The following is a 27,692-nucleotide window of genomic DNA, read 5'->3' on the forward strand; positions in this document are numbered from 1 at the left end:
AATAACTTTCTTTAATTCAAGTCTTCAAAATTTTGGTAAGTATTAATGGTTTTGTTATGCATAATTGATTTGTACAAAAAGCTTTGTATCTTGTACCTCTTAAAATTCAAGAGATGACTAATATGCTTTATATATAGTACTAGCCGTTTACCCGCGCCAAGGGCCGGGTGCGGATATTTTATTCAAAAATTAAATTGTAGAGACGATTAATTTTTTGCACAAATAGTTTACTACATATAAACAATTATCAGTATAATTAAAATAATAATATATAAATGTACACTCTTGATTACAAACCCGATTATGTCAAACTGTGCAAATGTTAAAATAATAATATATAAATGTACACTCTTGATTACAAACCCGATTAAATATTTGTTTTTTTTCAGTATAATTATGATTTATGTTGTTTTTTTTGTCACAACAGACAGGTAATAGATAAATCGACACTTAGGTAACAGATAAATCGACACTTAGGTAGCCAATATATAACTCACAGGAGTTCGATCCACTCCAAATTTCCATCTTTTTCCACCTTTTCTCTTTCTCTCACCTTTGAATTTGACTCTGACTCATTAACAACCCCTAAAATCCCCCTTTGTCTCAAACTCTCCCAAGAAACAACTACTTTTCATTTCATCTTATGCCCCCACACAACACTATCCTTATCCCACCTTTTTACCTCATTAAGCAACAAACTTTCATTCTCTTTCACGTCATCTTTCATTCTTGGAACAAAAAATTCCGGTTTTGCCCCTGCCACCGCCATTCTTGGAACACACAACACGTTCACAAATGAATAAGGAGCATCATGTCTTTTTTTCCCATTTGAAGATGAAAAAGCAGCCAAGAAAAAATCCTTAACATTTCTCATGTGGGTCCCCGTTTGACTTTGACTTTGACTACTCAAGGTCCTACTACCTTTTGAAAGTCCAACCACTACATGATCTGTTTTAGGCCTTAAAGATTCCACCTTTTTGTCTTCTAACATTCCGGGAATTGAAGAGAATGAAAACTGACCTTTGATGGAGATGGAGGGTTGGATCTTGGGGGTGGGGTGAAGTTTTTTTGGAGGGAGTTGACTTTTTTCGGGCGGTCAACGGCTGCCCCTTCGACCCATCTGACCACTGCGATCCGTGAAGTGCGATTTGGGTCGTATTCGATTCGTTCAACTACACCTACTGATGAACTGTTGCGTTTTAGGTCAATTGTTCTTTGTGACCGTTTTCCCCTCCCCCTCTGTGGAAAATTGTGATATGACCCTTTGAATTTCTACCTGCTGACTTGTCTTTACCTGTAACGAATTGCCTAAGTGGCCTTTCAGAGCTCACATTTTGAGCACCTGTAGGAATATGATAAAGTCAGTAAAACTGTTTTTGTTTGGATAAATCATAGATGAATTTCAGATAACAATATAATCAGTAATGTTCAAATCCTAAGCACCACATCTCTACAATCAAATTAAGAAAGCTGGAAATGACATCTCTCTGGTACTGATTATCCATCTTGAATTGAAAATATGCAGCTTTAAATACCAATTTCTTTTTACTTTATCAGCATATGATTCATTCTTTCAATATATTTGCATTTTTACATGTACAAATAAGTGTTTACTGAAATGTACATGAACAAAATCAACTCTTTTTATTTAAAAGAGTATACCAGGGTCTAGGAATGCCAAAGAAAGTTTCGCTTCTGATGTCAAAAAGGTTGTTTCTTACTGTAAAATTGAAGTTAGGGTTCAACAAGAAGAGCAACAAGCAAACAAATTCAAAAAGTCACCTGTTTCATCAACAATTCATAAAACACGTGTTTTCGGCATTACTATTACCAAATTAACACTCTGAGAGAACCAATATCCCAGCAAAGCTGAAACCTCAAAAACAGAACTTTGCCTTGGGTGACTACCGATACCCTTAAGCATTTTGACCTTATACAGACGTGAGTTTTGAGGCTAGAGACACACAGACGACACTCGAACATGTAATAATTTGAAAGAGCTAGGTTTGACATCAAAACTGGAACAAAGAATATGTATTTGCACATTAATTCCGACATCAAATTCAATCTTCATTGAGCCCCTTTTTCAGATTCATTTCTCTTGAACATGTCAATTTCAACTTCGAATTTGCATTTAAAAAAAAAAAAACTTACGGCTGATAGAGTGCTTGGATCTCATCTGAAAGCTGCTAATCCTCGAAGTAATCTTAAGCGAGTGGTGCGAGTGTAGACGACAGAGGAGATAAAGAGAGAGCGTGGTGGCTTCCTGTCACCGAAAAAGTGTTGCGAGAGCACAGTAGGTGGCGGCGACGGCGATCAGATACAGATACAGTGAGTGGTGCGAGGTTGGAGAGTGGGTGGTGATTCACTACCGATGGTGATGATGACGATGAGTTAGGCGGATGAGGTGCGATGTCGGCTTTTCAAAATAGGGTTTTTGCTATTTGTTTGAGGGAAAATGCGAGTGTAGAGGACAGAGGAGAAAAATAGTATGTTTACATTTTTGATTCAATTTATGAAACGTCAATGTTAATGCCATTAATTTGTCAAACGAAAATGTGAATATTTAATGCAATTAATTTGTAAAATGGAAATGTGATAGGAGTATTAAAAGGTATGAATAAATTGATTGTATATTATGCAGTAGGTGTAGTACCTCTTAAATTTCAAGAAATGGGCAATATCCTTAATAATATAGTAAAGATAAGATATATATATATATATATATATATATATATATATATATATATATATATATATATATATATATATATATATATATATGAAAGTCTTTATAAAATATAAAAGCTAGTTTTATAAAATAGAAGACTTAGAGTATGAAAGAGGAGAGAAAATTAGCGTTTGATTAACTCTTCCCTCTCTCCCTCATGATTTCGTGTAAGAAATCCCAAAACCATCTTTATGGATGGTCCAATTCATGTAAAAGATTTTGTCTTGGTCATGATGGAGTTTTGCATGTGTGGGATGATTAAAAGTAGTGAAAGGCTTTCATTTCTGTTAATTCTCTTGCATAAAAACGAATATTTCTCTCACAAACTCTCTCCCTTCTCTTTATCTCTCTCTCTCTCTCTCTCTCTCTCTCTCTAAGTTGTTAGTTGATAAAAGAAGAGAATACATACTCTCTTGAACACCAAAAATTCGTTCTTGGTGGTTAAAGCTTAATAGGTTGTATTATCAACAGTTGAACTAGCATTCATCTAGTGTTGGAGCTGGTTGGTGGACTTTCTCTAGAAGGATTCTGCTTTGAGTTCTTACCATCATCATCATCGTTCATCCTCCCGTGAGGATCAAAGGACAACAAAGCTTGTTAATCTTCTTCTTTTATGGTTGTTGAGATAAATATCAGGATAAAGGTCACTTACCTTGTTGAAATAAATATATGGATAAAGGTCACCTAACCGATTATTTGATTTGCAATGTTGGGTCCTAGAATTTAATTACTTAGTGTTTATGGAAACAAAAGGGTATTAATTATTAAAGATTTAAACACATTGAAAATACTAAATGAACTTTGTTAAATTTTGTAGATGGCCTAAAATTCAAACCACCACAACATTTACCTTCGATCACTCCTTGAAAAGGAGAAGCTGAACCATAAAATTTTTCTCAATTGGCATCGAAACTTGATAGTTTTCCTCATTCCAGAAAAGAAAACGTATGTGCTTGATGCTCCTATCCCCGATGAGCCTGGTCCTACTCCTAGGGCTCCTTACAATTCTTGGTTAAGTTTTAGATATAGCAATAGTTTTTCTGCAATATTCATGAGTGCTTTGAAATGGAGAATTTAAGTATTGGATTAACCCACACTCAGAGAATTACTTAATGGAATTTATCATGAGTAATTCTGAGACGATAATATCTTATAGTCTTAAAACGGAGATATGCGAGTTGTAGTTTACAAGTCAGTTGTGCATTGATGATACGTAAATACATTAGTAACTTAATGTTATACAACGTATTGTTGTGCATGATTTGATTAGTAGATAGTACAAGCATATAAGTCAAAGTTTATTTGTTCCTTTTGCCCTGATGGAAAAAAGCGATATCTTTGGGCCCCTTGATGATTTGGTGTTGACTTATAATGTCGGGCCCGACTAGGACTCAACTGATGTGTTCGTTTGGTATTTCTTTGTCATTACGAATCAAAAATCAGGAAAAAAGTATTGGAAAATGAGATTGACTGTGTTCCATGTCTCATGTCCAGATGATATCTTGAAGAACGGAGGATTATATGATCACTTATCATAGGACACGTAACTAAATAGGTCAGAGTTCGACAACAACTTTTGAGAGCTACAATTTGCTGATCAGTTTAGAAGTTATACTGGCAATTATGGTTATTAGACTTATCCAAGTGGGAGACAATTGGATTAGGTGTCTAAGCCCATAACTATAATTGATAAATACTTGAATTGATAGTAGTATAGTCCTTTTGGGTTGCCCGTAAAACTAGCAACTGGACTGGATGACTTTTGGAGAGAGAGGTTGATTTATTATTTGATTAACAAATTGAAATAAATAATTTTTTAATATATAATGAGAATAATATATTAATTAGAAATAGTAATATTTAATTAATATTTAATCAGAAATTAATTGGAATTAATTTTGGGATTAATAGAATTAATTAAAAGTGCTGGGTCTAAAGTGCAATTGTTCAATAATTGAACAAAAGGCTCCAGAAATTTCCTAGGGAAGGCATAGACAGTTTAAACAAGTATATTCTAGAGTTTCTAGAATATCCCATGTTGATTAATATGGAGCTGGATAATTACCAAATTTGAAATATTATTATTATATTCACATTAGGGTTATCCAGGGCATCCTTGTTGCACTATAAAAGGAGCCTCCTCCTTAGGGATTTCGGCCACTCATTCCTTTGAAGAGATAGCCAAAATTCTAAGTTTCCCTCTCATGTCTCCATCTTCATCCTCTTGCTAGTATTGGGTGTGAATCAGTAGAGGAACGGCATTTGTAGTGCTTGCGCTCAAGGCTTCAACAACACAAGGGTCTTTGTTATTTGTCAATAACAATCAAGGTATGTTTCTCCTAAACCTAATTAGTATAATTTCGAAAATACACTAGGTATCCTAGGGTTTCTTATTTGATGTCCAAAGTTGTATGTTCAATTAGAGAAAACATAGATCAATATTAGGGTTGTGTGCATACATAGGAATTTATTTGTTTTTCATAAAACCCATAATTATCATCCTCGAACATGATTTCTACGGAGTGATCGTCTTCATCATCTAGCATGGGATCATCCGAGATAGGAGTTGAAACAGGAACATCTTTTTCAACAACATCTTCTTTTTGAGGAGGTTCATCCACATAGTCATTAGGAGTGGGAACATCTGAACTCGGATTTTTGCAAGGCATCAATGTGGGGCTAAAGAACTTGATCAACTTCTGCATCTGATGGAATGGTGAAAGGAATATAACTTTAGATTGCTCGATGACGCCAACTCCTTCACCTTCAATGCAAGCTCCTTATCCTTCTGCTTCATATCATTATCAAACTGTTTCTTTGTAACTTCAAGTTCTTCAACACCCTTCAGCATTAAAGTAGTAGCATGTAACCCAAAAAATTATGATAAGAAAACATCATTGAGATATAGAAGAAGGAAGAACATGAAACTTACAGATTGAACCAACATGATGTGACAACCCGAAATTTCTCTCTCGTAAAGCCATTCAATTCAATCAAAAGTCAGACTTGTTTCTGCTATCTTTTAGCATTGTTAAGGGTCTGTTTGAGTGTTCTAAGCATAGTACATTCAAGGATTGGGTGTTAGGAAGTATCTACTAGAATTGCGTAGCATTCAAGCCAGAAAACTCCATCACAAGGAGTTTACGGCCGCAAACTAGAGTTTACGGCCGAAAACTCTTGTCTAGCCGTGAACTCTCCTCCTTAAGTAAGATTTTACTTCATTTTTATTCACTTCTCACATCTCCAAGTCAAGAACTATCATTTCTCTCTCAAGTATCATCAAGATCACTTCCATTTCTCGACAAAGTTGTAAGTGATTCTTTCTTTATTAGTTGATATCCTTCATGATCTAGTAAAACCCTATGATTTCATCCGTGAATTCATCTCATTTGGGTTAGATCTTCAAATCAGCAAGAACACCAAGAACACACAGTAGTTCTTTGGGCCGTAATCACCCCTTCAAGCTTCCAAATCGTAAGTATCCTTTCCCTATACTAGATATCTATTAGAAGCTCTTGATTAGCATCCAAGAATCAACCCTTTTAGCATGAACATCAAGAGTTTACAGCCGTAAACTCTTCATATGGCCGTAAACCCTTCTTAGTTCATGTCATGGACGTGAACCCTTCAAGTCATGGCCGTAAACCCTAGTTTGTTCATGTATGGCCGTAAACTCCTTGGCCGTGAACACCCCTTGGCCGTAAACACACCCTTTCCAGAAGAACTTCCAGGATTACCTCCACAACGTCAAGTCGAGTTCAGAATCAACTTAGTTCCAGGGGCTACCCCAGTAGCCAAATCGCCCTATCGTCTAGCACCAGCTGAGATGCAAGAGCTATCCGGTCAACTGAACGAACTGCTCAGCAAGGGCTTTATTAGACCAATCTTCTCACCCTGGGGAGCACCGGTCTTGTTCGTGAAGAAGAAAGACGGATCGTTCCGTATGTTCATCGACTACAGAGAACTAAACAAGATTACTGTAAAAAATCGTTACCCTCTACCTCGCATAGACGACTTGTTCGACCAACTACAAGGGGCGAATTACTTTTCAAAGATTGATCTGAGATCCTGGTATCACCAGTTACGAGTGTTAGAGGAGGATGTTCCGAAGACAGCCTTCCGAACTCGTTATGGACACTACGAGTTTGTAGTGATGCCATTTAGATTGACCAATGCGCCCGCAGTATTCATGGACTTAATGAATAGGGTGTGTTGTCCTTACTTGGATCAGTTCGTCATTGTATTCGTCGATGACATACTTATCTACTCTCGAAGTAAGGAGGAGCATAGTCAACATCTACGTCAGGTCTTAGAAACACTACCAACAAAGAAGCTTTATGCGAATTTTGGATTCGAAGAGTCGAATTCTTGGGTCATGTGGTTAGCGAAGAGGGAATTCACGTGGACCCCTCCAAAATAAAGGCCATTGAGAACTGGTCAGCACCGAAGACGCCTACAGAAATTCGTCAATTTCTAGGCCTCGCTGGCTACTATCACAGGTTCATTCAGAACTTCTCTCGGATCGCGAAACTGCTTACTACACTGACCCAGAAAGGCGTGGCCTTTGACTGGGAAGAGAATCAAGAGACGGCGTTCCAAATGTTGAAGCGAGCCTTATGCAGCGCACCAATACTATCCCTCCCAGAAGGGATAGAAGACTTCGTGGTTTATTGCGATGCATCCAACCAAGGACACGGTTGTGTTCTTATGCAACGAGGTAAGGTCATCGCCTATGCCTCAAGACAGCTAAAGACACACGAAGTCAACTACACCACACATGATCTTGAGTTAGGAATAGTGGTATTTGCTCTGAAGATCTGGAGACACTACCTGTATGGTACAAAAAGCACTATCTTTACAGACCACAAAAGCTTTCAACATATATTCGACCAGAAGGAGCTCAACATGAGACAACGACGGCGGGTCGAGCTACTCAGTGACTACGAATGCGAAATTCGTTATCATCCCGGCAAAGCCAACGTAGTAGCTGACGCCCTAAGTCGGAAAGAATACCCTGGTCGTAGAGTCAAATAATTGACTATGACTATCCATTCGCATCTGTCTACACAAATTAAGGAGGCTCAGCTAGAAGCCTTGAAACCTGAAAAATGTGGCGGGTGAATCCCTGAGAGGGATGGATAAAAACTTGGAAGTCAAGGGTGGCGGAGCCTTATATCTCATGGATCGGATCTGGACATTGAGGCACGGTGGTTTTAGAGACTTGGTCATGATCGAAGCGCACAACACTCGATATTCCGTCCACCCAGGTTCAGATAAGATGTATCTGGATCTTAAAAAGTTATACTGGTGGCCTAACATGAAAGCAGAGATTGCTACCTTCATGAGAAAGTGCCTTTCTTGCGCCAAGGTTAAGGTCGAATACCAGAAACCCTCAGGTTTACTACAACAACCGGAGATACCAGAGTGGAAGTTGGAGCGGATCATTATGGACTTCATAACCAAGTTGCCCAAGACAACGGGTGGTCTCTATACCATTTGGGTGATCGTAGACAGGTTAACAAAGTCCGCACACTTCCTGCCTATCAAAGAGACTAACAAGATGGAGAAACTAGCGAGAACCTACATTAGGGAGATAGTACGACTACATGGTGTTCCATTATCCATTATATCCGATAGAGATAGTAGATTCACTTCAAGGTTCTGGAAGTCGCTACAAAATTCCCTAGGAACTAGGCTGGACATGAGTACATCCTACCATCCGCAAACCAATGGACAAAGTGAGAGGACTATTCAAACCTTGGAAGATATGTTGCGAGCCTATGTGATAGACTTTGGGAAGGCATGGGAGGCTCATTTACCCTTTGTCGAGTTCTCCTACAATAATAGTTATCACACAAGCGTAAAGGCTGCTCCATTTGAAGCCCTCTATGGCTGGAAGTGCAGATCCCCTCTGTGCTGGGCTGAGGTGGGTGACACACAGTTAGCTAAAGGACGAGTTCCTGATAGCACTCTCACAGGTCCGGAGATCATACGGGAAATGACAGAGAAGATCGTTCAGATTCGTGAACGATTGAAAGCCTCTAGAGACCGACAGAAAAGCTACGCAGACAAGAGAAGGAAACCTTTGGAATTCCAGGTTGGTGACCGTGTTCTATTGAAGGTGTCACCCTAGAAGGGCTTGATACGCTTCGGAAAGCATGGGAAGCTAAATCCAAGATACATAGGGCCTTTTGAGATCATTGCTAGGATCGGCCTTGTAGCTTACAAACTCAAACTACCTCGCGAACTTAGTAATGTACACCCTACTTTCCACGTTTCGAACTTGAAAAAGTGTCTGTCCGACGAGACTCTTGTTATCCCACTCGACGAGATCGAGATCAACGAGAGCCTTAACTTCGTGGAAGAACCAGTAGAGATCATGGACCGGGAGGTCAAGCAAACAAAGCAAAGTCGTATCCCGATAGTGAAGGTTCGCTGAAATGACAAGCGGGGACCTGAATTCACTTGGGAGCGCAAGGATCAAATGAAACTGAAATATCGTCATCTTTTTACTTATTTATCTGTAATTGATTAAACTCTAATTTCGGGACGAAATTCTCTCTAACGGGGGGATGATGTGACAACCCGAAATTTCTATCTTGTAAAGCCATTCAATTCAATCAAAACTCAGACTTGTTTCTGCTATCTTTTAGCATTGTTAAGGGTTTTTTTGAGTGTTCTAAGCATAGTACATTCAAGGATTGGGTGTTAGGAAGTATCTACTAGAGTTCATTGTGTAGCATTCAAGCCGGAAAACTCCATCACAAGGAGTTTACGGCCGCAAACTAGAGTTTACGGCCGTAAACTCTTGTCTAGCCGTGAACTCTCCTCTTTAAGCAAGATTTTCCTTCATTTTTATTCACTTCTCACATCTCCAAGTCAAGAACTATCATTTCTATCTCAAGTATCACCAAGATCACTTCCATTTCTCGACAAAGTTGTAAGTGATTCTTTCTTTATTAGTTGATATCCTTCATGATCTAGTAAAACCCTATGATTTCATCCGTGAATTCATCTCTTTTGGTTTAGATCTTCAAATCACCAAGAACACCAAGAACACACACGAGTTCTTTGGGCCGTAATCACCCTTTCAAGCTTCCAAATCATAAGTATCCTTTCCATATACTAGATATCTATTAGAAGCTCTTGATTAGCATACAAGAATCAACCATTTTAGCATGAACATCAAGAGTTTATGGCCGTAAACTCTTCATATGGCCGTAAAATCTTCTTAGTTCATGTCATGGACGTGAACCCTTCAAGTCATGGCCGTAAACCCTATTTTGTTCATGTATGGCCGTAAACTCCTTGGACGTGAACACCCCTTGGCCGTAAACACACCCTTGTGTGGCCGTGAACACCCTTTATACAATCATATGGGATTGTAACAGTTCATTCCAAGTGTTTCCTACTCCTTAAGGTTGTTCCCTAACATTATTAGTTGTTACATACATTAATTATATACATATATGTGTCATTATAAGCTTAATAGGATCCGTTTATCCTCGAGACTTCACTTAACACTTAACATCCTATATCGATCTTTCATTCGAATCACTCACTATAGGTGAGTTCATACCCCTAACTTATCTTTTAAATAATTTTAAATGCTTTTTGTGGGGGAATACAAGTAGAAAACATTATAGTTATTGTAGCAATCACATGTGATTAATAACTAACAAACAAGTGGATTTCTTATGCTTCAAAACTGTGTTATCAAGCAAACTATTTCAAAACATTTTATAAACTGACATCAAGTCATCTATAACCATTCAGATGGTTAAAACTCTTTTATATGCTAAACTATTTATCAAACTCTTTTAAACTTATATATTGTCAAAATCATGTCTATATAGATATAGTTATATAAATAAGGTTGAAAGGGCTTAGGACTGATAACTTGCTTTATTTCCTGTTCCTTGTTTGGTTGTGGACTTGGGTATCGGTTGTTTGTCCGAGTGTCGTTTAAATCTTAGTTATATATTATGTATATGTGTATAGATATAAAAGTTCTTCCATCAGTTCAATACCTTTGGGTAGCAAAGGTGTACAAACATGATCAGTCATTCAAACAACATTACTAGTAAACTATAATAGGTATAGTTTAGAGAATTACTACTCACTATTTCTAGAACAATGAAGCCTACAAGAGTCAGTTCATACATGAGTCAGTTCAAACATACTATAACGAGAAACGGAAAGAACATACTATAACGAGAAACAGAAAGAAAATACTATAACAAGAATCAGAAAGAACATACTATACACTAGAACAGAAGGAACATATTATACACTAGAACAGAAGGAACATACTACACTAATACAAGAACACTATAACATTAATGTGAGCCACTACTTCATGACATGGCAATGTACTGCTGTGTCATGTTTTGTAACTAGAGTCTCCTGGAGGGAGAGCGTGAATTTGTGTATAGATCTATACATGATTAACCATCCTACACCTTGCTGCTAGCTACAGTGGGACCTGCAGGTCTACGGGTGACGAATGTCATACCATTTCGACGTCTTTGATCGTCGTGTTTTACTAGTCAATCAAGTATTGTTATAATCTCATCACATTTTACCTTGATTAAACAATTGGTTTAAGGTAGTTAGTACATCTGTAGTTACTATATACAATACTACTGTACATCGTAATTTTCCCATTACATTCATATTGTGATCTTCTCACATAAACGTTAATGTAAACTATTTTCTGGTAATGATAGTCATACTTGGGAAAAACACTCACTTTTACAAAAGGATAAACATACAAAACAGTCGGGTCTTGGTAGAAGACTACTGTAGTAGAAAATATAGGATTTTCTAGGAAGTATACAAACATTTACATCAAACAATTACAAACTTTACATAAACTCTTACAAACATTTTCATCAAACTTATACAAACAATTGACACTAAAATACTTATGAACTCACCAACTTAAATGCTGATCTACGCTTTCAAAATAACTTGTATTCTTAGGTCACCAGTAGACAGGTACCGATGACCAGGTTTTGAGAAGACGGAGCATGTTCAAGACCCGTCTTTTATTTTGATTCATATTTTGGTGTCTTTCAATCTATACACATAACACACTTGTATTAAATTATACTATTAATGCAATGGATGACATTGTTGCTTGTTTACTATTGTGCATTGTTATGATACTGTACATGACGTCCTCCGCCCCCGAACGTTTCCGCCGTTCTGGTTTGAGGGTGTGACAGATTGGTATCAGAGCATTGTTTATAGTGAATTGAGTATATCAACCCATAAAAGATATACAACTATAAACACATCGAGATTAAAACACTCTGACTAAGAGTTAATACTTTTAAAATAATAAAACATTTTAGTAAAGTATTTATACCAGCATTCATACTAGGATTAGTGCCATACTAGAACAAAACAAAAGTATTGCGGTTGTTGGATAGCACAAATAGGCTTGGGGACATATAATCAGATCTGCGAGTGATCTAGCCTGATCAACTATATATTTTTTCCAAGAAGTGATTAGCATGTGCCTAGGAATGGTTGTGGTGTTGCAGCAAGTCTAAAAACTTACCAACACTACTACAATGAAAACTTTAGAACAGAACATAAACTTAAAATACTATAGGAGTATTTTGTGTTACTATAATTACTTATGTGCAAACTAAAAGGTCTTTACTAGTATGTCAATAGTTGCTGAGTGGATACGCTAAGGTTATATGTGACTAAGGTGTTATAGACTTAGAATCTGTGACCTTTGCTTTACTTCCTATTCCTTGTTTGGTTGTGGACTTAGAGTTAGGGTCACTTATTCGAAGGTCTATTCTGTTTTGGTTACATATAACTGGTATGAACTATGCAAGTATTGAAGTAACTGGTACGGATCACCCTATAATTATCTTAAGTAGTACGTCTATTTAACTATCTCTTTTACCCCTATTCTCGCGTAGATATCATGGCGGGATCTCATCCTCATGGAGATCCGTACTTCCCCAACCAAGGTAATGGTGGATGGCTCGATGCAGAGCCAGAAGCGAATCATGCAATTCCATTGGACGATGACTTCGCAGAGAACTTCCCAAAGGATTCTGACTCCGATCCAGAAGTCAATGATCTACCCTTGGTGGCTCCAATCCCAAATCCTAACCCTCGTCCGACTTTTTAAGGCCCGGCGCCTTTGTGGGCTGAGAACTTGGGAAGATGGAGTCAAGAGCAGGGTCAACCCTTACCATACAACGGGGACAAAAGTTTCTACAATCTGAGCGAGGGAGGCTCAGCAGACAGAATCCTGCCTATTCTGGTTCGCAGGGTTGTTAGAAATGACGAACAGGGTAGGGAAGCCATCAACCGAATCATGGAAGTTGATGCCAATGCGGGAGTCAATACAGTCTGCATTCACCATCTACAAGCTGCTCATGGAAGAACTCTGGACCACAATGAGGTCCTGCAGAGAGAACTTACTGCAACCCAAGCTGAAGTCAGGGAACTTCGAGCACACCAGGCAACGTTCGAAAGGCGTATGCTGGACATGGAACGTCATCAGGCAGAATCAAAGCCTCATCCGAGCGGTTCTCGTTGCAAGTAGAGTCTACTCTACTTTGTCTTTTGGATATAGCTTAGGTCTATGTATAGACTCTAGTACGAATTTCCTGTTTATCTTACGACCTTGAACTTTCAGTCTGTTAGGTCTTTGTGCTGTCAAAATTTTATTATACTGGTTTGATGTAAGACCTACTCCTAGGTCATTTTTCCCGAACTTGTTACATCTTTAATGCCAATATTATTGACAGACACATAATCGTTTGGGGAAATCTTTATCCAAATGCTTTCATCCTTCTATTGTTAGATCTCTATTACAATCATACTCTCATTTGTTTTGTTGGGCTATGGCGATTTAGTCCATGGATCACTCTCATTTCTCACTATTGAATGCTTACCAATATCTTCATCATTGTGAAGTCATAGCTACAAGATGCCTCCTCGTAGATCAAACAAGCGCACTACTCCGATAACTCCAAATCAAACTCCACTACCTCCTCCACAATACAATCCAACAACTATCCAAGCTGCAGTGAATGCGGCTGTTACGGCAGCCCTGGCTCAATTCAGTGCTAGTGGTACTAGCGGGAGTGGAACAACTGTGCATTCTACTCAAGGTGATGCTCCAGTGCAATTCTAGAGAGTGCTCGTATAAGGACCTCACCAACTGCAAGACCAAGACCTTTAACGGGACTAGTGGAATCATTGCCCTCTCGCAATGGTTCTAAAAGACGTAGTCGATCTTCGAGATCTGCTCCTGTACGGAAGGAATCAAAGTTAAATTTGCTGCCTGCACCTTCGCGGACAGAGCCCTAACGTGGTGGAATAATCATGTCAAGTCACTAACCCTGATAGTGGCTAATACTATGGGCTGGGAAGCTCTAAAGGAGCTCATGATTGAAGATTACTGCCCGAGGGGCGAGGTTCAGAAACTTGAACATGAACTCTGGAGCCTAACCATGAAGGGCTCCGACATAGTTGCCTACACTGCTAGATTCAGCGATCTGGTGGCACTATGTCCGGGAATGGTCCCTACCGAGGGAAAGAAGATCGAGAGGTATATCTGGGGGCTGGTGCCTCCATTCCAGGGGAATGTCTTAGCTTCAAACCCCATTACCTTCGACAGTGCCAAACGACTGGCACAAGGACTCATCGATCACGGAGTTCCCACCCCGACAACGACAACAACCCTGGCCATCCCAGAACCATCCAAGGGCACTGACAACAAGCGGTAGTTCTGGGATAAAAAGAAGAACAAAGCGGCCCAGAACTCCGCCAAAAAGCAGCAGATCGTGGCTATCCATGTTGCGATAACACCTACTGCTACTGCGCCGATGAAGCAGTATGCTGGAAGCTTGCCCAAGTGCAACAAGTGCAGCTTCCACCACAATGGACCCTGTCGGGAAATGCAGTGCGCTAACTGCAACAGGAAGGGACACACCGCCCGTTTCTGCAAGGCTCCGGCTAGGCCAATCACCCAAGTCCCCGACGTTGGAGTGGGCCAAGCTTGCTACGGATGTGGTGAGGTGGGTCACTACAAGAGGAACTAACCGAAGGCAGGAAATGTTGGTGTAGTGGGAAGAGTTTTAGCTATAGTAAACGAGGAAGCAGTATCCGAACCTACAGTGGTCACTGGTATGTTTCTCCTCGATAACTCTTATGCATTCATATTGTTTGATAGTGGAGCGGAGAGGAGTTTCGTGAACCAGAAATTTGCTCACCTACTTAAACAAAAACTGCGTGAACTGAAAGAACCGTTCACTGTAGAAATGGCTAACAGAAAAACTAAGAGCACTAGCTGTATATAGATAGGTTGTACTCTAACTCTAGATAGCCATTCATTCCCAATCGACCTCATGCCAGTCTCAATTAAAAGTTTCGACGTCATTATCAGCATGGATTGGTTGAGTTCTCATCGTGCCGACATCATGTGTTATGAGAAAGCCGTTCGTCTTAATCTACAATCTAGCGAAACCCTAGTGATCTACAACGACAAACCAGGCACGAACCTTCGTATCATCTCGAGCATACAAGCCCAGAAGTACTTACGCAAGGAATGTCACACATTCCTTGCTAATGTTGTCGATATGAGCCAAGAGACGAAAGACATAAAGAACATCCCGGAAGTACGCGACTTTCCCGACATCTTTCCAGAAGAACTACCAGGATTACCTCCGCAGCGTCAAGTTAAGTTCAGAATCGACTTAGTTCCAAGGGCTACCCCTGTAGCCAAATCGCCCTATCGTCTAGCACCAGCTGAGCTGCAGGAGCTATCCGGTCAACGGAACGAACTGCTCAGTAAGGGCTTTATTAGACCAAGCGTCTCACCCTGGGGAGCACCGGTATTGTTCGTGAAGAAGAAAGACGGATCGTTCCGTATGTGCATCGACTACAGAGAACTAAACAAACTTACCATCAAAAATCGTTACCCTCTACCTCTCATAGACGACTTGTTCGACCAGCTGCAAGGGGTGAATTACTTTTCAAAGATATATCTGAGATCCGGGTATCACCAGTTACGAGTGTTAGAGGAGGATGTTCCGAAGACAGCCTTCCGAACTCGTTATCGACACTACGAGTTTGTATTGATGCCATTTGGATTGACCAATGCGCCCGCAGTATTCATGGACTTAATGAATAGGGTGTGTCGTCCTTACTTGGATTTGTTTGTCATTGTATTCATCGATGACATACTTATCTACTCTCGAAGTAAGGAGGAGCATAGTCAACATCTGCGTCAGGTCTTAGAAACACTACGAACAGAGAAGCTTTATGCAAAGTTCTCTAAATGCGAATTTTGGATTCGAAGAGTCGAATTCTTGGGTCACGTGGTTAGAGAAGAGGGAATTCACGTGGACCCCTCCAAAATAAGGCCGTTGAGAACTGGTCAGCACCGAAGACGCCTACATAAATTCGTCAATTTCTAGGCCTCGCTGGCTACTATCGCAAGTTCATTCAGAACTTCTCTCGGATCGCGAAAATGCTTACTACACTGACCCAAAAAAGGAGTGGCCTTTGACTGGGAAGAGAAGCAAGAGAAGGCGTTCCAAATGCTGAAGCGAGCCTTATGCAGGGCACCGATACTATCCCTCCCAGAAGGGATAAAAGAATTCGTGGTTTATTGCGATGCATCCAACCAAGGACTCGGTTGTGTTCTTATGCAACGAGGTAAGGTCATCGCCTATGCCTCAAGACAGATAAAGACACACGAAGTCAACTACACCACACATGATCTTGAGTTAGGACCAGTGGTATTTTCTCTGAAGAACTAGAGACACTACCTGTATGGTACAAAAAGCATTATCTTTACAGACCACAAAAGCCTTCAACATATATTCGACCAGAAGGAGCTCAACATGAGACAACGATGGTGGGTCAAGCTACTTAGTGACTACGAATGTGAAATTCGTTATCATCCCGACAAAGCCATCGTAGTAGTTGACGCCCTAAGTCGGAAAGAACACATTGGTCGTAGAGTCAAATCATTGACTATGACTACACATTCTCATCTGTCCACACAAATTAAGAAGGCTCAACTAGAAGCCTTGAAACCTGAAAAATGTGGCGGGTGAATCCCTGAGAGGGATGGATAAAAACTTGGAAGTCAAGGGTGGTGGAGCGTTATATCTCATGGATCGGATCTGGACACCGAGGCACGGTGGTTTCAGAGACTTGGTCATGACCGAAGCGCACAACACTCGATATTCCGTCCACCCAAGTTCAGATAAGATGTATCTGGATCTTAAAAAGTTATACTAGTGGCCTAACATGAAAGCAGAGATTGATACCTTCGTGAGCAAGTGCCTTACTTGCGCCAAGGTTAAGGTCGAATACCAGAAACCCTCAGGTTTACTACAACAACCGGAGATACCAGAATGGAAGTGGGAGAGGATCACGATGGACTTAATAACCAAGTTGCCCAAGACAACTGGTGGTCTCGATACCATTTGGGTGATCGTAGACTGGTTAACAAAGTCCACACACTTCCTGCCTATCAAAGAGACTGACAAGATGGAGAAACTAGAAAGAACCTACATTAGGGAGATCGTACGACTGCATGGTCTTCCATTATCTATTATATCCAATAGAGATAGTAGATTCACTTCAAGGTTCTGGCAGTCGCTACAAAATTCCCTAGGAACTAGGTTGGACATGAGTACAGCCTACCGTCCGCAAACCGATGGACAAAGTGAGAGGACTATTCAAACATTAGAAGATATCTTGCGAGACTGTGTAATAGACTTTGGGAAGGCATGGGAAACTCATTTACCCCTTTTCGAGTTCTCCTACAATAACAGTTATCACACAAGCATAAAGGCTGCTCCATTTGAAGCCCTCTATGTCCGGAAGTGCAGATCCCCTCTGTGCTGGGATGAGGTGGGTGACACACAGTTAGCTAAAGGACAAGTTCCTAACAGCACTCTCACAGGTCCGGAGATCATACGGGAAACGATAGAGAAGATCGTTCAGATTCGTGAACGATTGAAAGCCTCTAGAGACCGACAGAAAAGCTATGCAGACAAGAGAAGGAAACCTTTGGAATTCCAGGTTGGTGACCGTGTTCTATTGAAGGTCTCACCCTGGAAGGGCTTGATACGCTTCGGAAAGCGTGGGAAGCTAAATCCAAGATACATAGGGCCTTTTGAGATCATTGCTAGGATCGGCCTTGTAGCTTACAAACTCAAACTACCTCGCGAACTTAGTAATGTACACCCTACTTTCCACGTTTCGAACTTGAAAAAGTGTCTATCCGACGACACTCTTGTTATCCCACTCGATGAGATCGAGATCAATGAGAGCCACAACTTCGTGGAAGAACCAGTAGAGATCATGGACCGGGAGGTCAAGCAAACGAAGCAAAGCCGTATCCCGATAGTGAAGGTTCGCTGGAATGCCAAGCGGGGACCTAAATTCACTTGGGAGTGCGAGGATCAAATGAAACTGAAATATCCTCATCTTTTTACTTATTTATCTGTAATTGCTTAAACTCTAATTTCGGGACGAAATTCTCTCTAACGGGGGGATGATGTGACAACCCAAAATTTCTATCTTGTAAATCCATTCAATTCAATCAAAAGTCAGACTTGTTTCTACTATCTTTTAGCATTGTTAAGGGTCTGTTTGAGTGTTCTAAGCATAGTACATTCAAGGATTGGGTGTTAGGATGTATCTACTAGAGTTCATTGTGTAGCATTCAAGCCGGAAAACTTCATCACAAGGAGTTTACGGCCGCAAACTAGAGTTTACGGCTGTAAACTCTTGTCTAGCCATGAACCCTCCTCCTTAAGCAAGATTTTCCTTCATTTTTCTTCACTTCTCACATCTTCAAGTCAAGAACTATCATTTCTCTCTCAAGTATCATCAAGATCACTTCCATTTCTCGACAAAGTTGTAAGTGATTCTTTCTTTATTAGTTGATATCCTTCATGATCTAGTAAAACCCTATGATTTCATCCGTGAATTCATCTCTTTTGGGTTAGATCTTCAAATCACCAAGAACACCAAGAACACACACTAGTTCTTTGGGCCATAATCACCCCTTCAAGCTTCCAAATCGTAAGTATCCTTTCCATATACTAGATATCTATTAGAAGCTCTTGATTGGCATCCAAGAATCAACCCTTTTAGAATGAACATCAAGAGTTTATGGCCGTAAACTCTTCATATGGTCGTAAACCCTTCTTAGTTCATGTTATGGCCGTGAACCCTTCAAGTCATGGCCGTAAACCCTAGTTTGTTCATGTATGGCCGTAAAGTCCTTGGCCGTGAACACCCCTTGGCCGTAAACACTCCCTTGTGTGGCCGTGAACACCCTTTATACAATCATATGTGATTGTCACACATCATTCCAAGTGTTTCCTAGTCCCTAAGGTTGTTCCCTAACATGATTAGTTGTTATATACACTAATTATATACATATATGTGTCATTATATGCTTAATAGGATCCGGTTGTGCTCGAGACTTCACTTGACACTTAGCATCCTATATCGATCTTTCATTCGAATCACTCACTACAGGTGAGTTCATACCCCTAACTTATCTTTTAAATGATTTTAAAAGTTTTTTTTTTGGGGGGGGGGGGATACAAGTAGAAAACATTATAGTTATTGTATCAATCACATGTGATTAATAACTAACAAACAAGTGGATTTCTTATGCTTCAAAACTGTGTTATCAAATAAACTATTTCAAAACATTTTATAAACTGACATCAAGTCATCTATAACCATTCAAATGGTTAAAACTCTTTTATATGCTAAGCTCTTTATCAAACTCTTTTAAACTTATGTATTTTCAAAATCATATCTATATATATATATATATATATATATATATATATATATATATATATATATATATATATATATATATATATATATATATATATATATATATATATATAGTTATAGTTATATAAATAAGGCTGAAAGAGCTTAGGACTGATAACTCGCTTTATTTCCTATTCCTTGTTTGGTTGTGGACTTAGGGTATCGGTTGGTTGTCCGAGTGTCGTTTAAATCTTAGTTATATATTATGTATATGTGTATAGATATAAAAGTTCTTCCATCAATTCAATACCTTTGGGTAGCAAAGGTGTACAAACATGATCAGTCATTCAAACAGCATTACTAGTAAACTATAATAGGTATAGTTTAGAGAATTACTACTCACTATTTCTAGAACAATGAAACATACAAGAGTCAGTTCAAACATACTATAACAAGAAACATAAAGAACATACTATAACGAGAAACAGAAAGAACATACTATAACAAGAATCAGAAAGAACATACTATACACTAGAACAGAAGGAACATATTATACACTAGAACAGAAGTAACATACTACACTAATACAAGAACACTATAACATTAATGTGAGCCACTACTTCATGGCATGGAAATGTATTGTTGTCGCGTTTTGTAACCAGAGTCTCTTGGAGGGAGAGCGTGAATTTGTGTATAGATCTATACGGGATTGACCATCCTATACCTTGCTGCTAGCTACAGTGGGACCTGCAGGTCTATGGGTGACGAATGTCATACCATTTCGACGTATTTGATCGTCGTGTTTTACTAGTCAATAAAATATGGTTATAATCTCATCACATTTTACCTTAATTGAACAATTGGTTTAAGGTAGTTAGTACATCTGTAGTTACTATATACAATACTACTATACATCGTCATTTTCCCATTACATTCATATTGTGATCTTCTCACATAAACGATAATGTAAACTATTTTCTGGTAATGATAGTCATACTTGGGAAAAACACTCACTTTTACAAAATGATAAACATACAAAACAGTCGGGTCTTGGTAGAAGACTACTTTAGTAGAAAATATAGGATTTTCTAGGAAGTATACAACCATTTACATCAAACACTTACAAACTTTACATCAACTCTTACAAATATTTTCATCAAACTTATATAAACAATTGACACTAAAATACTTATGAAATCACCAACTTAAATGCTGATCTACGCTTTCAAAATAACTTGTATTCTCAGGTCACCAGTAGACAAGTATCGATGACCAAGTTTTGAGAACACGGAGCATGTTCAAGACTCGTCTTTTATTTTGACTCATATTTTGGTGTGTTTAAAACTATACACATAACACACTTGTATTAAATTATACTATTAATACAATGGATGACGTTCTTGCTTGTTTACTATTGTGCATTGTTATGATACTGTACATGACGTCCTCCACCCTCGAACGTTTCCGCCATTCTGGTTTGAGGGTGTGACACATGACCACTTGTGTTTGACCTCTAAAGGATTGAACATGTCGAACACTTATTGACCCACCTCGAAAGTGAATTTCCTCTCCTTAGGATCAGGACTTTTTCAATTGCTTTCCAATTTCCTTTCACCTATAGTAGTCGATTTATCAATTTTCACGACGGGATCTGTAGAAATGAAATCGTCCACATTAAAAGAAGTATTGAGGAGAACACTTGAATGAGTTTGCGTTGCTCCTGATCAAAAAAACAATATTATCAACCAAGATAGGAATAAATCAAGTACCAGTCCAAAGCCTTTTTTCTCCACTAAAAGCTTTATAAATTCTTGGACCTTCTCTTCAGTATCCTCTTGAGAAGGAAAAATCTCATCAAACTTCGGGACTGTCCAAGGGAAAAAGAAGAAAAAAAATCAAACACAGAACACGAAAGAGAAATACCCAAATACAGGATCCTTACCCTCAGTTAGCCAATCCTAGGAAAAAAGTATTGTCCAAGGGAACTAGCCTTAATGAAAAACTATCTCCCTTTCCAATCATGATCTGTAGGAGCACTTTTTAAGAATAATTGAGGGCTACCAGTATTCACTTTGAGAACCATTCAAGAATAACCAAAAGGTTGGAGCTTATAGACATTTGCTATTTCATATAACCCTTGAGAACGTCGGATCAAGCGAAGATCAAGGAGAATCCCAAGATTCTCAAAATATTAGTTATTATCGTTATATAGAAAAGACTAGCTAATCATATGCACACATACACATGCACTTCTCTTTCTTCTCCGATTCTCCTGACACTTGAGCACAAACACACTCTTTCTAAGATTAACTAGCACCTGTAATTGTTCTTTACAATTTAATATAAGATCTAAGGCATGTGAGTTTATCATCTTCCAAGGTTTTATGTCGGATATCCAAAAGGATTAAGGGATTTCCTCGTATATCATTGTATTTTTGCTTTGATTTTACTTACTTTTGATTGTTTCGTTGATTACAATACCTTTTGCACACCTATTTGATCGTTAATCTATTTACATATCGAGTTATGAAGATATTCTATGGTATCTTGATACCTTTTTTGAGTACTTTACAAGCATATTACATCAAATCACTTGATAACCATTTTAACACTATGAGCTCTTTTACACTTATGAACTTGTAATCATATTTTTTTAATTAAAGTTCAAATGTAAGCGATTTCATCATCTCTCAGTGTTTTATACCGGAGATCCAAAATGATTAAGATATTCCTTGTACATCTCTGTGTTCTTACATTTGTTTTTATTTGTTTACTATCATTTTATCAATCACAACATTTTTATACTTTCACTAGATTATCTATATGGTTTTATGATCATAATTTTACTAATACCAGAATATTCTATAACATCTTGACATTTTTTGAATATCGTAAGATTCATCTATAAATTCATCAATTTTATGACTTTAAGGGCATTTCTTCCCAAGATCTTGGGCACGACCAAGATCTTTGTCATATTTCATGATCTTAAACACTTTTAAGTCGATCATTTTATTTTAAATATCACAACACAGTTACTAATTCGGTTACGAAATTAGTTTATCAATTTAAACCAAAACAGTTACTAATTTACTAAACCGATTTTTGATCAAAATTATACATATATATATATATATATATATATATATATATATATATATATATATATATATATACACACACACAGTGAGATTCGTTGGAAACTCACAGTATCACAGTTTCCCAAGAACCCAAGAACTAAAGGTTGAGCGTTAGATGAGAATTAACTCATTAAGGGCATGATCGTCATCTTACTAATCTAATTTAATGTTTAATTTTTTGTGTTATTGGAAATATTCATCAAAAATGTCTAAATATTAACATAATAAATCAAAATTTTTGATTTTTTTATAAACATAATAATTTTCGATTTTTTTTAAAAAAAATGCAGATTTTTTTATTTTTTGTTAGAAAGCATGAATTTTTTAAAAAATTTGAAATAAACTATTTTTTTTAAAACTGAAATTTTTTAAAATTTTTAAAAATTAGTAAATTTTTTAAAAAAGAACTCGAATATTTAGATAAAGAACTATGATTTTTTTAACCAAAAAAATCAACGGTTTAGGTACATATGTGCATATTTCTTATATTAGATGCATATAGGTATATTTTTTCAAGTGCATATGTGCATATTTCTTATACGATAATATTCGTAACTAAATCATATAGAAACCCAATTTTATTTACTAATATATAAACACAAATACTACGAGTATTTTATCCGATACAAAATAAAATATAAAAAATAAAATATGCTACAAAATTTCAGTGTTTTTATTTATTCGTGTAAAGATTGCCATATTTTTTTTTCGATTTATCATTTTACATTCTTTAATATTTTCCACAAATTCCTCCAAATCTTCAAGAAAATAAAAAAAAATTGATTACTGCAAAAACACTAACAAAAATGCATATGTATATATCATATAAGATTCACATGTGATTAAATCATGTAAGATTCACATGTGATTGTATATTTTAAAATTCAAATGTGAAATTCACAAGAAAGTTAAAAAAAATAATTAATATACATGTGTGCATATAGACATAATTATATGTGATTCACTTTTGAATTACATGTGAATCATATGTAATTCATATGTGATTCACTTGTGATTTACATGTAAATCACATTTAATTCATATGTGATTCACTTGTGATTTACATGTGATTCATATGTGAATTACATGTGAATCACATGTAATCATAAGTGATTCACTTGTGATTTACATGTGAATAACATGTGATTCATAATTCATAAGTGATTCACTTGTGATTTACATGTGAATCACATATGATTCATATGTGATTCACATGTGATTTACACGTGAATTATATGTGATTCATATGTGAATTACATGTGAATCACATGTAATTTATATGTGATTCACTTGTGATTTACATGTGGATCACTACATACTTATAGTCTTGCTTCCATTTAATTACTAAAATATTATGTAACTAAAAACTCACCAATTATAGATAGTCAAAAGAAGTATTATAGACATAATCTGTAAAAAAGGAAAAAAAACATATAGGAAACCTTTGCAAAAGAGCTTGTATACTGAAAATGTAGGTCTTGTGCGACATCTTCAGTTCATGGATTTTTATAGCACACATAATAAGAAAAATTTACAGATGAGTATTTTAGGTTTGAAATCAAAATTACCTAGAATCATAATCATAAATTTCAAATAAATAATGGATTTTGTTGCCTCTTTCATCTTCGTTCCTCTCCTTCGTCTAAGAAATCAGATTATTGACATATGAAACCGATAACCATAATTTTGTAAAATAAAAATATGTGTAGGTGATATAACTAACAAGAAACACGTATCCAATGAAAACTGCCACAAGTCAATATTAACTCGTCTAACTACTAAATGTATAAAATACAATTTTCATAATTATATATAATCATCTAATAGAAAGTTAGACACTTATCGAAAATAGAATCTCTTCAATAATATTCAATGATTATGATCATTTGCAAGCCCAAGTGAGCATTAACTCATAATTAAAATATTGTGTTTGTATGCTAGTTTACCATATCAACCTTTTAGGGGAATTTACATATTTGCAACATGGAGATTATGTGTTTTTAACATTTTTAGAAACAAACATGTAATTACAAATATAAGATGAAAACAATTCAAACTTTAAATTCACTAACCTAAACCAACTGAGTAATATCTACCTTTAGACACATATTTGTTGGAAATCTAGGCCCCAAAGAGAAAGCAATATGAGGATCAACAACAAATATATTTCTTCTATAGTCAATCCATTTCTCAGTAGTAATTTTTCACCTAAAAATGTGTTCTCTCTACAATTCAGGGGAATGTAGTATTTTATTATAAATAACTAATATTAGATGAAAGAGATGTCACATTTTGAAAAATTATATTTTATGAAATTACTTGGTCATTGACGTAATGACCAATAACCTTTGAATGGAAAGATTAACCTATTTTTGCTAAGTTGTCATCGAAGTGGATTGCATACAAGAGAAAATTAAGACAGATTCATTGAGAAGAAAACACACTTTACACCAAGAACTACGCCATTTTGGTGAAAAGTTGGTGCAATAGTTTGGAAATGGTAACGGTCTTACAACATCCATCTTGATTAAGTTTAAGAATGACTTCATATATAATAAATAATTAATTAATAAAAGCATATGATTACTAGTACCTTGGATTTTTAATAGATTCATCTTCATTTCCAATTATCCCTTCAACTTTCAACTTCATGTTGATTTCTACAGCTCTAGCTGTAGTTAATTCAGTTGGACTCTTCATGGTTGTTTCTCGATTAGTTGCTTGTTGTGTCTTCATTTTTTGTCAAATTAAAAGAGCTTGTTGAAACTACATTTGATGCATAACAACACTACATCACCACTGGCAATGAAGATGAAGAAATTACAGGCTTTAAAGGTAGTGATCTTGTCAATTTAACATTCAATGGGTGCCCTAGAACTTCTATGTTATTTAATGTAAGTGCAGCTATTGCTTCTTCAGGTTTTGAATACTGCCAAAAGAGCAACAACAAAGTTTAGAAACAATATTATTAATCTTGTAACTCATGTAAAGATTATTGTATATTGATTACTCTTATTGTTGGGCTATATTTAGTAGTTTATATTTTGTTTTGAATGTATTATGTTGTTCTCGGTTTTGGACCAAAATCACCTAGTAATTTCAGTGGGCTTAGTGTGTTCTCGTTGGGCTTATTATGTATGGGCTTTAGGTTATCAGTTTAGTATATATATGGTCTGTGTATAGCCGTTCAAAATGATATGTTTTTGGTGAATACTAGTGATTAACGACTGAAGTGTGTTTGAATGTACTTGACAGTTATTCAATAGAACTGTGGGCATTCATGTTATTGAAACGTGTTCTTGATATATCTAATTGATTGTTTCGTATCATTTTTTGATTAACATTCCGCATTAAATCAAACGATTGCGTTGATACTTTGATAGATCCGATTTCAGGGACTTACAAGTGGTATCATAACCTTAAAACCGACTTAAGGCCGTTTTGGTATCAAGTGCTTTCGAAACAATAATTTATTTGTGGTGTTTTTGGGTTGTTTTGGGAAAAAGGATTTTGCTGTTCATCGTGTTCTTAGTATATTTCACTAAATTTGGAGGATATTTTGTTTGAGATCATTTTTTGTAAATTACCGAATTTAGGACTCTTTGGATAAGAAACTCGATCAAAGACTTTGATTTCAGCTAGGTCTTAGTGTTTTCGGCGGCTACTTGGTGTTTTCGGTAAAAAAGACTTGGGGTTCTCAGTACGGAGGAGTTTTTGGCTAAGAAATATCGTTCTCGATCAACTGTTTTCGGTCAAACAATTGACTTTCAGTGATCTCGGTCAAACTGGTTGACTTTCAAGGTTTTCGGTCAAAGGGAATTTATCTTGGCTTTCTGTCAAAATCAAATTGCACAATCAGATTTTTACCATTGGTAAATAATGAGCTCTTACAATAGTTTAATCACCACTTTTAGTACCAATGAGGTAAGTGAAACCTCATGCTCTCAATCCTGTGAAGATAAAATAAATAAATATCGTGAGCAAAATGAGTTATTAGTTAGAGAGGTTTTTAATCTTTAAAATGAAATCTTTGAAATTAAGAAAGTAAACAAGCCTCTTAATTAAAAACTAGATGCTCAAAATAAAGATCTAATTAGGATTAAGGAGGAATGTAGAATTAAAAGTCTTCACCATCGTTATGCTAAAGAGGAAATTGTCAAATTAACTGTCGAACTTGATGCGTTAAAAGCTAAATTTAAAGATGCTGAATTTAACTTTAAGAAATTTGATGTGTCAAGTGAGATAGTTGAGTCTATGATTGAAAAACAATTAAAGTGGAAGAGTAACCAGAAAGAGGGTCTGGGGTATCACAGTGTACCACCTCCTTTCAATGATAACTATACTCCAGAATCTGAAACCATAGAGACATAAAAATCTGTTCAACATGGTCAGCCTACTGTAACTGTTTCAGTTAAGACCGAACAATCCGGAAAAACTGAGAATATTGAGGTGAACGATACCAATGTTTCTACTTTATGTGCGGAGAAAGTAACAGTGCAAGACGGGTGCGAGAAAAACAAAGATAATTTTATTTTTAATGAAAACTCTTAAAAAACTAACATTTTATCTTTTGTTGCTTCAAAAGCTTGTGATAATGCTGGTAACAATTTTAAGCCACATAAAGTTATGAAACAATTTGTTAAATGTGCTTGTACTTGTGGAAATTCAGTTGGACAGGGACCAAGTTCTGAACGTATTCCTTTTAAAAGACAAACCTGCTTTAACTGTGGAAGTCATGGTCACATTGCCAGAAATTGTCCAAATCGTGCATATATTCCCTATTATGCCCAAGGTAGGCAGAACGTATCTCGAGGAAGATCTTTCAAGACAAACTCCTCGATATCACGTGATGGTGACTGGAATACTGCCAAGACCAAAAATCAGACTCTCAAGAACAAAAAGGTCATGTCTAACACGAGATCTGATTTGAGAAATAGTTAATTCAAACCAAGATCGGTAAGGTCGAAGTCATCTTGGCGATCAGTGTCAAGCTCCAAAACAAGTGCTGAAGCATCCAT

The 27,692-nt window shown here is 37.0% G+C and overlaps 1 pseudogene; it reads right to left on the reverse strand.

Moving 5' to 3' along the window:
• Positions 1-473: 473 nt before the first annotated feature.
• On the reverse strand, positions 474-27,692 carry LOC145127870 (large ribosomal subunit protein uL2mz, N-terminal part-like; annotated as a pseudogene).

This window comes from Lactuca virosa, chromosome 1 (genome assembly GCF_052849685.1).
Source record: "Lactuca virosa cultivar CGN04683 chromosome 1, Lactuca_virosa_CGN04683_v6, whole genome shotgun sequence".
NCBI classification, from domain to species: domain Eukaryota; kingdom Viridiplantae; phylum Streptophyta; class Magnoliopsida; order Asterales; family Asteraceae; genus Lactuca; species Lactuca virosa.